Genomic DNA, 12149 nt, shown 5'->3' with positions numbered 1-12149 from the left:
GGGCCGTCCTTCACCTCCACCACATTCCCTAATGCCCATTTGCAGTATCAGGGGAGGAAGTTCCCTTCCATCCTTAGTTTGCTGAGAGTTTTTGTTTGTTTATTTATGAATTTTTATTAGCTTTTTAAATTTTTTTATTTTTTTCATCACGGATAGGTTTTGGACTTTGTCACAGGTTTTTCTGTGCCTGTGGGGATGGCCATATGGGGTTTGTCCTTTACGAATATGGTAGACTGCATGAATTGAATTTTGAATGTTAAACCAACCTTGAATTCCTGGGGTAAATCCCACTTGGTCATGGTGTATAATTTTGTATATGTTGTTGATGGGGCTATATGATCAGAAACACTTGGAAATCACTGTTTTGGGGTCTGCCACAAATCAGAAGTGAACCTCCTTAGGGGGAAGCCATACTTGGATTCTTTCAATGCAATGAGTTAGAGATTCCAGGACCCAGAGAAACAGAAACCCAGCAGAGGACTTCTCACGCCCCTCTCTTCCCTATTAAACACAGTGTCCACACCATTCTGAGATCGTAATGCCACTCGTTTTAGCCTTTAGCCCCACGTGGAAAACTTCAGCAGTCAGAGGGTTCCTGCCCCCGAGCTGGACCTGCTCACCTTTCTCTGGAGTGGACTGAAGTGGCTTTTGGAGGTGATTTGGGGCTGAAACCCAACTGTGCCCAGCCTATCAAGTCTTACAAAACTGGCTGTGGCCACTCAGAGGAAGGGCTTTCAGTTTCTTTTTTTTTTTGTCTGTGCCGTGTGGCTTGCGGGATCTTAGTTCCCCGACCAGGGATTGAACCCAGGCCCTCGGCGGTGAAAGCGCAGAGTCCTAACCACTGGACCGCAGGGAAGTCCCTTTTCTGGTGGGGGGAGGGGGCTTCCAGTTTCTAATTTGCCCAGAGATGCTACGGAAGCTGCTAGTGGCCCCGGACAGACAGAGGCTGTGGACGGGCATGGGGTGCCCAGGTCTGGATGACACAGCCGAGCTGGGGCAGGGAATTTCTGGTTGATCCTCTGCAGTGAATGCAGGAGTGTCCTGGTGTCTTTCACACCCTTTCCTGGAGTGAGAGGACAGAGGTTACCCTTGCTTGTGGATCTCCCTGCTGGCTTCAGCACTTAGATCCACGCAGCCAAGCCCTAGCAAACCCTGTACGGACTGCTGGCCCTGTCTCTGAATGTACGGGGAAGACACCAACAGGCCATTGATCCGGGGCCTCAGCTGGGGATAAACTTGCGTCTTTCTTCTAGAGCACAGAGACAGCCGTCTCCAGGCCAAGGCGGGACCCTCTGCCTCGGCAAGCCTGAGAACAGGGGTTGTGCCACCCCATTCTTTATTCTCCCCTGGTGAGGCAACGGGAGGGGCAGGCCCCACGGGGGTCCGCCGGGCCCCCATCGCTGAGGGCAGGAGGCATAGAACTCAGGCTTCCGGTCAAGATGACATTGCAAGTTTACGCTTCAGGGCACGGCCCTCACCCCCGTCTCTGACCCCACCCCCAGCCGTGCTAATAAAATGGAAAAGAGGTTTAAAAACATGAAGCCACACCCCACCCAAAGATAAACATCCCTGTGTTCCAGAAAGCAGACAGAACTAGGGCAGTCAGAGGCGGGGAAGCAGTGGGCCTGCTAGGCTCCTGGTCTGGGAAGAAGCAGGGGTGTTCTACCTGTGGGTGATGGGGGCAAAAAGGGCCAGTTCCGAGGTGGGGTGAGGCTAGGGCCACACTCGAACTAGATGCCGGCCGGGGCTTTCCCATTCAGCTGAGGGAAAAAAAAGGCTGTTCCCGTTGCTATGGCCGCATAACAAATTTACCCAAAACTCTGGTATAAAACAACCGTTTATCAGACTCCTGGGTTCTGGGCTCAGGAATTTGGACAGAACTCAGCAGGTCACAGAGATTCAAGATGCTGGCCCTTGGCTCAAGGCGGGAGCACGCTGGTGAGATCTGTCCCCCAGCACTTTGCCCCAGCCGATGCCTGTCTCCAGCTAAGACCTACTCTTCGCTCAGCTTCCCCCGAGCCCACCTGCTTCCGCACTCTCTTCCCTCGAGTGGCCGCTCCCCATAAGCCGGACACCTGAATGCTGGATGCCCCCTCTGCTTCTGGGAGACTGAGGCCTGAGCCATTCAGGGCTTTAAGGTCAATTATATGCTGCTGGCTCCCCGGTGACTGTCTTCTCGGCCGTCTTCCCCCAACTCCAAATGAATGCCTGCTCCCGTCTGCACCTGGGTATTTAAGACGCATCTCAAACTCCACACGTCCCAATTTGAGCACCTGACTGGCTCCTCGGCAGTGGGCGGAAGGGTGGCCCCCAAAAGATATGCCCTCATCCTACTACCCAGGACCTATGAATAAGACTTTTTGGTCTATGCAGACGTAATTAAGGATCTCAAGATGGGATCATCCTGGCGGCCCGTGGGCCCTCAAGCCAACGACAGGTGTTCTTATAAGAGACAGAGAGGGGCTTCCCTGGTGGCGCAGTGGTTGAGAGTCCGCCTGCCGATGCAGGGGACGCGGGTTCGTGCCCCGGTCCGGGAAGATACCACGTGCCGCGGAGCGGCTGGGCCCGTGAGCCATGGCCGCTGAGCCTGCGCGCCCGGAGCCTGTGCTCCGCAACGGGAGAGGCCACAACAGTGAGACGCCCGCGTACAGCCAGGAAAAAAAAAAAAAAAAAAAGAGACAGAGAGGAGAGACACGAGAAGAGGAGGCCACGTGACCACAGAGGCAGAGATTGGAGGGACGCGGCCCCAATCCCGGGAACACCTGGAGCCCCAGAAGCTGGGAGAAGCGAGCAGCCTCCTCCCCTAGGGCCTTGGGAGGGAGCGTGGCCCTGCTGACACCTTGATTTTGGACTTACGGCCTCCAGAACCAGGAGTGAACAAGTTTCTGTGGTTTTAAGCCGCCCAGTTGGTGGTCATTTGTTGCAGCTGCCCCAGGACACTGACATGCCGTCTACATCTGCAGCTCGGTCTTTAAGGTCGCTCACCCCTGAACTCTCATGCTCATCCCGTGCACCTTTCTCTCATACCCCACAGTGACCTGCCAGCAAGTCCTCTGTTCTCTGCCTTCAAACCACGCTCGGAATCTGCCCGTGTCTTCCCATCGTACTGCTGCCGCCCTGGGCCAGACGCCCGCCCGCAGCCCGCCTCCGCGGATCCTGGCACAGCCTCCTCCTGTCCGCCTCGGGGTCGCTGGCCGCTACACGGCACCTTCCTCCTCCAAGTCCCCCTTTCTCTGCTTTGCTCTGTGATGCTGGGCGGACGCTCAGCAGACCACACCCTGGTCCTCCTGTTCTGCCAGCAGCCGGCTCCAGAGGGAGACTGGGAGATGGTAGAAGGGTCCTGGGCCCTATTTTTCTGTCCCTCTCAGTGTCCCTCCAGCAGGACAGCTGCCTTTGGTGCTTCCGGAATCAGCGTCTCACCTGTCCTCAGAGGCTGCACAGCACCCACTCCTCAGCGAGCTGTGGGGCCCGCCCTTTGAGCTCGCGGCCCTTCTGTCCTCTCAGCGCTGAGGGTGATGGGTAGCTGCTTATTTTCTCTGTGCAGCCAGCGTCCTGGGTGAGATCCTTGGACTGCAGTGCCCACCGTGGCTTCCCTTTTTCCTGACTCCACTGGTGCTCTGGTCTCCCCGCTTCCAGCCTTGCACCTACGAGCTGTTCTCAACAAAGCAGTCGGAGGTGGGGGTCCTGCCACACACGGACAAGGGGGCCGGGAGTTTGCTGTCAGAGGGAGGGCTCTGGGGTTTGTGGTGAAGTTTCAAAGCTTAGCAAAGTGGAACACATGAGACTTTATTACTACACCATTATAGTGTCTGCCGTCCCCTCTAGCGTTTTGTTTTATTAGCATTATTATTATTTTTTACTGTAGGTCCTTGTTGGTTATTTTTTTTTTTGCTGCGCTGCACAGCTTATGGGATCTTAGTTCTCCCAGCAGGGATGGAACCCGTGCCCCATGCAGCGCGAGTGCGGAGTCCTAAGCACTGGCACCAGGGAAGTCCTGTTGGATAGCTATTTTATTTTATTTTTTATTTATTTTATTTTTTATTTTATTTCATTTTTTTGCGGTACACGGGCCTCTCACTGCCGTGGCCTCTCCCATTGCGGAGCACAGGCTCCAGACGCGCAGCCTCAGCGGCCATGGTTCACGGGCCCAGCTGCTCCGCGGCATGTGGGATCTTCCCGGACCGGGGCACGAACCCGCGTCCCCTGCCTCGGCAGGCGGACTCTCAACCACTGCGCCACCAGGGAAGCCGGGTTATCTATTTTAAATATAGCGGTGTGTACATGTCGATCCCAAACTCCCGATCTATCCCTCCCCTCCACCCTTGCCCCCTGGTAACCATAAATTCCTTCTCTAAATCTGTGAGTCTGTTTCTGTTCTGTAAATAAATTCATTTGTATCATTTGTTTTTAGATTCCGCATATAAGCGATATCATATATTTGTCTTTCTCTGTCTGACTCACTTCACTTAGTAAGATAATCCCCAGGCCCATCCATGTTGTTGCAAGTGGCATTATTTCATTCTTTTCAATGGTTGAGTAATATTCCATTGTATATATGCACCAAATGTTTTGTTTTTCTTATTAACTGCTGGTCATATGCCAGTGGTGGGCTGTGAAGTCAATATGGTGAGTTGTGACGAGGGTTTTAACAAAATTGAAGTGAAATAGAATAATAAGCGAGAATGGGAGTGATCAGAGTGTGACAGACGCGGTCAAAGGAAGCATCGTTTGACGAAACTTTTGTTCAGGGATTTGTGCGTACAGAGCTGTGACGTAAATGCATTTCTTTCTGTGAGTCTTGGTTTGAAATGTTTGTAAGCTCCATGGGGGCGGGTCCGCGCCTGTCTCAAGCCCCGGTCCACCTCCTGGAACTTCCAGTCATCTGTCGAGCACATGACTCGGGCCCGTCCCTCTGTAGCTAGGACAGGGCTCTTTGGTGATTCTGCTCAGCGAGATTTTCTGAGGTCATTTTGCTGAGCATTTTCTTCTTTGTGATGTGTCTCTGCCCTTTCCCTGGAGTTCCTCTCGCGTGTATGGCAAATCTGGACCCGTTTTCTAGTTATTTTTACCTCTTCCGTTTTCTGTCTCTCGGCCTTTTGCTTTCTTTTTATGAGCTGTTCCTCAGCCTTATTTGCCCAACCGTTCTATTTGTTTTGAAAATTCATACGATCACATTTTTCACGGTTTAGGAATCCTCCAGTTTTTACCGCTCTCTCTCCTTCTTCCTCTTCTGGGGCGCTGTTGGTGGACCGCTCTCTACGTTCCTCTGCCCGAAGCGCTTTTCCTTCCCCCGGGTCGCTTTTGTCTGCCTTTGCAGGATGGCTCTCTTCAGACACCTGTTGGTTGTCCACTTGTATCTACTGAGGCCTGGACCCTCAGATGCACACGGGCTCGTTGACCGAGGACCCTGCTCTGGAGTCAGCTGCCTGGCCCTGGAGCTGGGGGCCGGAGATCGGTGCCTGTCTTTCCCTTTGGACTTGTTGGATCCCCAGTGGCAGGGGATGGCGTTGGGGGGGCTCAGCCTTGCTGTTCATCTCCCCGAGTGATGCTCTTTCCTCTGTGTGGGATTCCCGCCACCACTGTGCCTCCGGCCCCAGGGCAGAGGTGCCCGTTTTACACACAGCAGAGACTAGGCTGGCGGTGAGTTTTCTCCCAGGTCGGGGAGGGGGCTCGCTAGGCAGCAGATGGGATTTGAGGATCTGACTGCATCTTTAAAAAAAAATGGTGCCAAAATACACATTAAATTTACCGTCTTCACCATTCTGCAGGGTACATCTCAGTGGCCTTAAGAACTGTCACGATATTGTACAACCACCACCACGGTCCACTTCCAGAGATTTCTCGTATTCCCAGATGGAAACCCTGTCCCCATTAAACACCAAGTTCTCCCCCCAGCCCCTGCTAACCTCTGTTCTACTGTCTGTCTCTATGAGTGATTGCTTCTCCGAAAGGCTTTCCTCCATCCCGGTTATTTTATCACCCAAGGTCCCTACTTCCCGAGCCTTTGGTGATTCTGTGGAATCAGTCTGCTTGACTCCTGGGTGACCTTCAGTTGATGTATGTGTTTAGTCTGCCAGCTTTACCCCAGAGTTCCTCTATAATATTTAGGAATTCATCTTTTTTGCAGATACTTTGTAAAAATCGAATGGTAGAATCTATTTTTGTTGTTTTTCTGGTTTTTTTGGCCACACCATCCAGCATACGGAATCTTAGTTCCCCGGCCAGGGATTGAACCCGTGCCCCCTGCAGGGGAAGTGCGGAGTCTTAACCAGTGCGCCACCAGGGAAGTCCCTAGAATCATCTTATAATCACACTGTGTAATCATTTAATGTTCATGTTTAATGATAAAAATGGGATACAAAGCTATATATTCAGTACGCTGTAATTTACGTAAAACACACTGGTATGTGTAAGAAAGATGGAAAGCCATAAGGCCAAATTGTAAACCTCTCTGACCTCTGGGATTTGGTGTGGTGCTTGTTATTTAACTTGCACTGCTTTTTATCTCTCTCTCTTTTTTTTTTTTTTGGGGTACGTGGGCCCCTCACTGTTGCAGCCTCTCCCATTGCGGAGCACAGGCTCCTGACGCGCAGGCTCAGCGGCCATGGCTCACGGGCCCAGCCTCTCTGTGGCATGTGGGATCTTCCCGGACCGGGGCATGAACCCGTGTCCCCTGCATCGGCAGGCGGACTCTCAACCACTGCGCCACCAGGGAAGCCCCGCTTTTTATCTCTTAAAAGTTTTCCCCAACGGTGAGTGTTGGTCTCCCTGCTGGGTCTGGGGTCCTCTACGAGCTTCTCCATCCTGGGCCTCGTGTGGTCCTGGTTGGCTGTGGAGTGAGCCTGGGTCTCACACGGGTGGGAGGAGGGGGAGATCGGCTCAGTCTGTGTTCTAGAACAATCCCTCTGGTGATGACCATGAAGAGGTGTCGGAGGTGGACAGGAGTCATGCGGGAAAGTGTAGCCAGAGTCTGGAGAGGTGACCAGGTGGAGGGGGTGGGTGAGGGGCCCAGCTGTTGAATATTCATGGGTTAAATCATTGGAATTTGTTGCCTGACCCACAGCGGGGTGAGAGGCTGGGAAGATGTCCATGTTTCTGGCTTGGGTGATGGGTGACTTAATGGTTCAGGAAGTCCCACCCAAATGTTCTGAATAATAATCGTATTTGTCTCATCTCTTTTAAAAAATGTTTTGGCTCCTTTGGGTCTCCGTTGCTGCGTGTGGGCTTTCTGTAGTTGTGGTGGCTTCCCTTGCTGCAGGGCACGGGATTTGGACGCGCGGGCTTCTGTAGTTGTGGCTCGCGGGCTCTAGAGCGCAGGCTCAGTAGCTGTGGCGCATGGGCTTAGTTGCTCCGTGGCATGTGGGATCTTCCCAGATGAGGGATCGAACCCATGTCCCCTGCATTGGCAGGCGGATTCTTAACCACTGCGCCACCAGGGGAGTCCCCTGGCGGCATTCTTAATGTTGTACAGCTATCACCTCTATCTAGCTCCAAAACATTTCATCCCCCAGACGGAAACCCCACACCCACCAGCAGTCCTTCCCATGCTCCGCTTCCCAGCCCTTGGCAACCACAAATCTCCTTTCTGCCTCTATGGACTCGCTCGCTCTGGACATCCCATATCAATGGGACCATACAGTCTATGACCTTGAGTGTCTGGTTTCTTTCACTGAGCAGAATGTTTCTAGGGTTTTTGCGTGTGTCACGTGTAAATTCCTTCTTACGCCTGAACACTATTTTCTGGTATGGTCAGGCCACATGTTGTTACCGGTTCATAATTATCCATTCGGCTGATGGACATTTGGACTTTTCCACTTTTTCGCCGTTGTGCATAGCGCTGCTGGGGACGTTTGCATATGAGTTTTTTATTTTTATTTATTTATTTTTTGGGGTACGCAGGCCTCTCACTGTCGTGGCCTCTCCTGTCACGGAGCACAGGCTCTGGACGCGCAGGCTCAGCGGCCATGGCTCACGGGCCCAGCCTCTCCGCGGCATGTGGGATCCTCCCAGACCGGGGCATGAACCCATGTCCCCTGCATCGGCAGGCAGACTCTCAACCACTGCGCCACCAGGGAAGCCCTGCATATGAGTTTTTACACGTACCTGTTTTCACTTCTCTCAGAGTGGAAGTGCTGGGTCAGTTGGTCATTCCCCGTCGCCTGGATTTCTTGAAAAGCAAACAGTGGCTTAAGCCTTCTAGCCTGCCCTTGAGCCGGGCTCTCTATAACAGTTATTGCCTTTGGTCCTCACTCACCCCTGCGAGGAAGGGATGCTTGTTATCTCCATGGCTGGCCTGGCCTCCGAGCCTCGGGTGCTCCCTCTGAAGGAGGAGCTGGCTTACTGCTGGTGCAGTCTGGGCGGGCCCCCATGACCAGGGCTGCCGAGGAGCCTCCTGCAGAGAGCTGGCTGAACCGTCATGAGGGAGGTGCCCATGACGGGCGGTGGCCGAGGAGGCCGCCACGGGAGGGCGGCCTCTCTATCTGGACTCACCCTCTCACTCCCCGCTTGCACATTCCTAGAAGAGGGGACTGGGGTTCAGCAACGAGTGAGGACCAGAGCTGGGTTCAAATCCCAAACGTGGTCCAAACTTATGTATGACTTCAATCCCTGGCTTCCCCCAGCCTCTGGAATTTCACTTTACAACAGGAGCCAAGAATGATACTGAATCTTCTTGAAGAAAAATGGGAAGAACTAATGATAAAACTACTCCTACTCTGCTTACCCAGCACGGTCCTTTTAATATTTTACAGATTATCCTCCACGTGTCTGCACACTTTTACAGAGTTACCATCAATCAGGCTGTTCAAATCCCTTGTGGGTTCTGCTGTTTTGCACTTTATGTGTCTTAAACATTTTCCCACGTTTTAAAAAGACTTGTCGTGATTGTTATTTAAAATCGCCTTGTGAGTATTACGTCATGTATTACATCATGGAGCTCTCTGTAATTCAGTAAACCATTTTCCTAATGTTATTCAGATCAGGGGTTGGCAAACTGTAGTCCTCAGGCCAGATCTGGCCCTCTGCCCTTTTTTGTACAGCCCTAAAGCTAAGAATGAGTTTTACATTTTGTAATGGTTGAAAAAAATCAAAAGGAGACAAATGTTTTGTGACATATGACTCTGGCATAAAATGCAAATTTCAGTGTCTGTTAGTAAAGTTTTATCGGAACACAGCCCTGCCCACTTGGGCAGGGCTGTCTGAGTCCAGTGGCTGTGCAGGGACCGTGTGGCCACAAGGACTGAAATATTTCCTACCAGTCCCTTGACAGAAAAAAGTGTGCCTACCCCTGATTAAGGTTATTTACTTTGGGGGGCGGGTTTTGATTTCTTCAAAATCTTTTAAGTGGCAGGTGCTGTACGAGGGCTCTGGGGTACAGTGGGGCATGCAATGAACAGAGCATGAAGGGTTCCTGAGCTCTGGGGGCTGGTATGTTCTGGAAGTGACATGGAGTGGGTTGGGAAGAGGGACGGTGAAATACGATCATCTCAGAGAGTGGCCAGTGGAAGGTCCTGGGGTCTGGGAAGGCCCATCTGAGGAGCTGACACCAGGAGGTGATGTTAGAACTGGAATCTCAGTGTTGAGAAGGAGAAGCCGTGCAAAGACCACGAGGAAGGACATTTGGGGTCAAGAGAAGAGTGGGTGCAACTGTCCTGAGACGGGAACGAGACGGACACTGTTGAGGAGCCAGTGGAAGGTGAGTGTGAGTGGGGCAGGGAGTGATGGGGGTGGTGGTGGCCAGGTGGGGCAGGACCTCAGAGGCTGTGGAAGGGAGCTTGCATTTTACTCTGAGACCCACTGAGACCCGAGACTGGTAAAGGATGGATTGCAGGGGCAGAGGCAGAGGCAAGGAGAAAGTGAGGGGGTGATGGAGAGACCTGGATATATTTTGGGTTTAAACTTACAGGATTGCTGAAAGGATGTGGGAGATGAGGGGTTGAAAAGAGAGGTTAGGACACCTCCTGGGTTTCTGGCTTAGGCAGCTGGTGGATGGGGTTAGAATTCCTGAGATGGAGCAGACTGGGAGAAGAGCCCAGGACTCAGGGCTCTGCTAGGTCCCAGGGAGATTATTCTGGATTGCCTGGGTGAGCCCAGTAAGTCCTTGGAAGATCTGGGAGGCAGGCACGTGAGAGACAGAAAAGGTGATGTGGTGATGGAAGCTGAGAGAGAGTGATTTGAAGATGTTATGCTTCTGGCTTTGAAGATGGAGGAAGTGGCCACCAGCCAAGGAAAGCAGGCAGCCTCTAGAAACTGGAAGGCAAGGAAAACGGATTCTCCTCTAGAGCCTCCAGCAGGAATGCAGCCCTGCTGACCCATTTTAGACTTCAGACCTCCCAAACTGTAGGATGATGAATCTGTATTTTATTTATTTATTTATTTATGTCAAGTGGAAATTTGTTTTCTTTTCTTCTTTCCTTTTTCTTTTGGACCGCGCTGCACAGCATGTGGGATCTTAGTTCCCCGACCAGAGATTGAACCCGTGCCCCCTGCGGTGGAAGCACAGAGTCTTAACCAGTGGACTGCCAGGGAAGTCCCTATATTTCATTTTTTATTCAGTTTTTAGAACCAATAGCTTCAAGTGGTTACTCAAATGATCTCTAACGAAAGAAAGATTTCATTTTTATCCCACTGCAGGGATTGCATTCCACTTTCGTTTTTAGCATATGTATACGTGTCACCAAGTTTAAAATATTGAAGATCTGGTTCTGATACAACTAAGAGAGAAACATGGAAAATAGGACCCTGAGAAAATGTTATTTGCTGAACAAGGTTAAGAAGTGAAGCATCGGCTGTGATTTAGCTAATAAGTCTCATTTCATTCAGAATGCATGCTTCGCCGGCCAGAAGCTCTCTGTAGCATCACGCTTTAGCGACCTTTCAGGCAACCACAGACTAAAGTACCCCTACAAAGAGCTGTGTTTTCCTAATTATATACATAAAAAAAAAAACCTTGGTTCCAAGTCCATCCACTCAGAGATATTAGTCCAAATTTGTGTCGTTTTAAAATGCTAAATTTGTGGCCATTTGTTACAGCTGCAACAGGAAACTAACGTAGCCAGTAAAGAGTCCTCCAACCTTCTGCCCAGGGAGCTGGGGGGGTCTCCCTGACCCGTGTGTAGCTTCACTTTTTCTCCAGTTGTCAGAAGGAGCGTCGTCCCTGCTCTTGATCTTGTCTAGTGTCACTGGATGCAACCCTGAGGTTGGTCTGTTTTAGGACGGAGAGCACTAAGGGTCCATCCAGTTGTCTGTTTATCAATGCACCTTCGTGCTGGGCTCTGGGTTTGCTGAAGACTGCTGACCTTCAAAAGGCACGTGGGTTGAGCTCACAGACTCTGGAGCTGAACGCCTGGCCTCAGAGTCCATGTCTGCTGCCTCCTGGCTTGGTGACAGTGTTTCACCACCTCAGCTACCTCAGCTGTGGAAGGAGGTGCTAACGGGACGCCCTGCCGGTGCTGCGGGGGACTGAAGGGGCTCGTCTGCACGGTGCCTGGAACTGTGCACGGCCCCCAGTGAGGGCTGCCTGCGTGCAAGTGCTGACAGGTTAATAACCACATTTTGAGTGGGTCTTAACGCAGGGGGGCCTCAGCGGCACACGGCCTCCGCTGACCAGGCTGGGGCAGGAGGAGACTGGTCTCAGGCACCCCTGGGACTAGAGGCTCAGGGTCCGCGGGAGCCATGGTGGGGCTGTGACTGCTGGAAGCGGTTTGCGTGAGGGGGCTCCTCGGTTTGGGCAGGGGCTCTAGTGGGAGGCTTCTGAGCTCCAGGGCCCCCTACTACGTGCCCCCTTCCACCCCAGTCAGGCCCAGCCCTTCCTCACCAGTGTGGGACCCTTGCTAGGGGGAACTTTACAGGGGGTGGAGGGCGGGGCTTGAGGCTGGGAGGGGCCTGGAGGCGGGGTTTGTCCGGGGAAAGGGCAGGACTTGGGGGGAACTTATTTAGGTGGGACCTTGGTGGGGCGGGGCTTATCTGGGTGGGGCTTGTTTGGACGGGGCCTGGTCCTGGGGCCTAGGGCAGGGCTTGTAGGGGGCAAGGCGGGGCTTGGGGAGGAGCTTATCCCGGGGACCTGGCGGGGCGGGGCTTGGCGGGGCAGGGCCTGGTGGGCGGGCCTGGGGTAGGGCTTGCTCAGGGTCCTGATTCGGCTCCCTCCCTGG

This window comes from Orcinus orca, chromosome 8 (genome assembly GCF_937001465.1).
Source record: "Orcinus orca chromosome 8, mOrcOrc1.1, whole genome shotgun sequence".
NCBI classification, from domain to species: Eukaryota; Metazoa; Chordata; class Mammalia; order Artiodactyla; family Delphinidae; genus Orcinus; species Orcinus orca.
The sequence above is the reverse complement of the archived record's forward strand: the minus strand, read 5'-3'. Positions refer to the sequence as shown.